The sequence below is a fragment of the Hordeum vulgare genome, chromosome 5H, assembly GCF_904849725.1.
Source record: "Hordeum vulgare subsp. vulgare chromosome 5H, MorexV3_pseudomolecules_assembly, whole genome shotgun sequence".
NCBI classification, from domain to species: domain Eukaryota; kingdom Viridiplantae; phylum Streptophyta; class Magnoliopsida; order Poales; family Poaceae; genus Hordeum; species Hordeum vulgare.
This window is the reverse complement of record NC_058522.1, coordinates 308864145-308867320: the sequence shown is the minus strand read 5'-3', so window position 1 is coordinate 308867320 and position 3176 is coordinate 308864145.

Here is a 3176-nt window from a genome sequence, read left to right as displayed (position 1 = left end):
TACTCCAAGAAAATTTGCTATGCAAGTGGCATAGATCCCACCAAAGAAATCCCCTTCATTATCATTATTATTCAGCCTCCTTGCTATTATAGCTCCCATGTTGAAACTTCTATCACCCGTTACTGCGCTCTTAAGGATACTAAGGTCGGGTGCACAGAGGTGACAATGCTCAATCTTGCCATTCATGCATCTTCCTACGAAGAGGGCAAAATAATGCAAGGAAGGAAAATGAATGCTCCCCATGGTAGCCTCTGTAATATCTCTAGTTTCTCCAACAATTATACCAGAGAAAAAATCTCTAACCAAAGATTTAGGAGGCTCATTAAGATACCCCAAATAGGTATCTTGCAAATACTATTGAAATCCTCTAATTCCATGGTATACGATTTGTCATAGAGATCAAACAGTACAGATGTATCACGGCCAACTGAAAATTTGAATCTACGAACAAAAGAGGCAGTGAGATCAACATACTATTCACATTTATTGGAGATGAATTATTCGAGTCCGACGTTGTGAACAAGTGTATCAAACTCGTCTTTGAAACCTTCCTCAATCATGAATTCATCAGAAGGCCATTCACATGGTTGTACCTGTGCGTTCCTTGGTTGGTAAGGATCGGGCTCCCGAATCGCGAGACGGTGACCTCTCTTGCTTGAGTAACCACCATGATAGTTTCTCCTGAACATCTTCCTATTCTGAAATTTTCAGTGACACTAAGGAAAAGTGAACAAGGCTCAACTAAACTTGTAGAAACTACTCCAATAACTGCCTAGAGGCCATATTACGCATCAAAACTACTTGGGCCAGCTAAAATTAGCATGCAAAGCTCAAGAACATGGTCACCAAGGCAGAACAAATACGCGAAGTATAAGGCACTAGAGCAAAAACTAATTGGACCTATGGACGAGTGACTTACCAAGGAGTAATTTCCCCAAAACAGTTCGGAGAATGATGCTTTGAGCAAAGGGATTAGAAAATCCCATCAAGAGGAGCAAGAACATGGGTTTGAGTTGCGAAATGATTTTTTCTGGAGGTAGGAGAAGCAGATGAGAGCTAGAATGAGTGGAGGGGGCCCACGTGGGCCCCACAAGCCTGGTAGGCGCGGCCAGGGGGGTGCCCGCGCCTCCAGGGCTTGTGGCCCACTGGTGCAGCCCCCAGACTAGCTCTTCATCTCAGTATTTTTTAAAAATTCCAGAAAAAATCATACTTGATTTTCACGGCATTCGGAGAACTTTTATTTTCGGGGTACTTTTCTATGGGACGCTAGAACAGAAAACATGGAAAACTAAACTCAATCTGTCATTTTTTTTCTAACCAACCGAAGGTGAAAACTTGGAACAAAGGTTTGTGACTCCTCGATTCATCCATCTCATGGTCATCGAAAGAAATCCGTCAATGAGGTTGATCAAGTCTCCTTGATAAACCTTTTCGAATCGCAAAAGAGAACGGAGAATTTTCGAATAGACACTAGGTCACCTCAATGGGGATGTGTATCTCCCCAACAAGCAAATCATACTTCGTCTTAATAGGAGGTATAGGGCATTCAAAGCTCCCAATAAGAATCGATGAAGTCTTTTCGATAGCATTGATGCAATGTACTCGATATTGTTTCTTCGGAAAGTGCACCGTATGTTCATTACCATTGACATGGAAAGTGACATTGCTTTTGTTGCAATCTATAACAGCACCTGCAGTGTTTAAAAAGGGTCTTCCGAGGATGACCACCATGGCATCGTCCTCGGGAATATCCAAGATAACAAAGTCTGTTAAGATAGTGACATTAGCAACCACAACAGGCACATCCTCGCAAATGCCGATAGGGAAAGCAGTTGATTTGTCGGCTATTTGTGGAGACATTTCAGTGGGTGTCAACGTATCCAGTTCAAGTCTACGATAAAGAGAGAGAGGCATAACACTAACACCGGATCCAAGGTCGCATAAAGCAGTTCTCACGTAGTTACCTTTAATGGAGCAAGGTATAGTGGGCACTCCGGGATCACCTAGTTTCTTAGGAGTTCCACCCTTGAAGGTGTAATTAGCAAGCATGGTGGAAATCTCAACCTCAGGTATCCTCCTCTTATTAGTCACAATATCCTTCATGTACTTAGCATACGGAGACATTTTGAGCATATATGTCAAATGCATTTGCAGAAAGACAGGTCTAATCATTTCAACAAAGCGCTCAAAATCCTCATCATCCTTTTTCTTGGATGGTTTGGGAGGAAAGGGCATGTGTTTCTAAACCCATGGTTCCGTTTCTTTACCATGCTTCCTAGCAGCAAAGTCACTCTTATCGTATCTCTTATTCTTAGGCTGTGGGTTATCAAGATCAACAGGTTCAATCTCCACATCCTTATCATTGCTAGGTTGAGCATCAACACGAACATCACTATTGATATTATCAGTAGGCTCATGTTCATCACCAGATTGTGTTTCAACATCAGAAACAGAGCCATCATTTGGACTCTCAGGGGTAACAGCATCAGGGTTGCTAGCGTGCAGGTTCCTATCATATTTCTTCTTCCTAGGATGACTAGGTGTATCAGTGCTAACTCCTTGAGAATTTTGTTCAATTCTCTTAGGATGACCCTCAGGATACAAAGGTTCCTGAGTCATTCTACCGCCTCTAGTGACGACTCTGACGGAATTGTCATTCAACTCATTGAGCAAGTCATTTTGAGCCTTAAGTACTTGTTCTACCTGAGTAGTAACCACAGAGGCATGTTTATTGAGGAGCTTAAGTTCATTGACGTTTCTGTCCACACAAGCACTTAAATGACTAAGCATACGAGCATTCTATTCAAATTGTCTGATAACATAATCATTGAAACTCTGTTGTTTGGAAACAAAGTTATCAAATTCATCCAGGCATAAGCTAGCAGGTTTATCAAAAGGAATATCACTCTCATCATACCGACGCAGAGAATTTACTTGTACTACCTGTATCTGGTTATCAAAACCATGGATTCTTTGATAGGTGGTAGATTTTTGACATCTTCAGATTTAATGCCTTTCTCTTTCATAGATTTCTTAGCTTCTTGCATATCTTCAGGACTGAGGAATAGCATACCTCTTTTCTTAGGAGTTGTCTTAGGAGGTGGTTCGGGAATAGTCCAAGCATTCTCATTGCACAAGATGTTATTCAATAGGATCTCAGCTTGTTCTACGGTTCG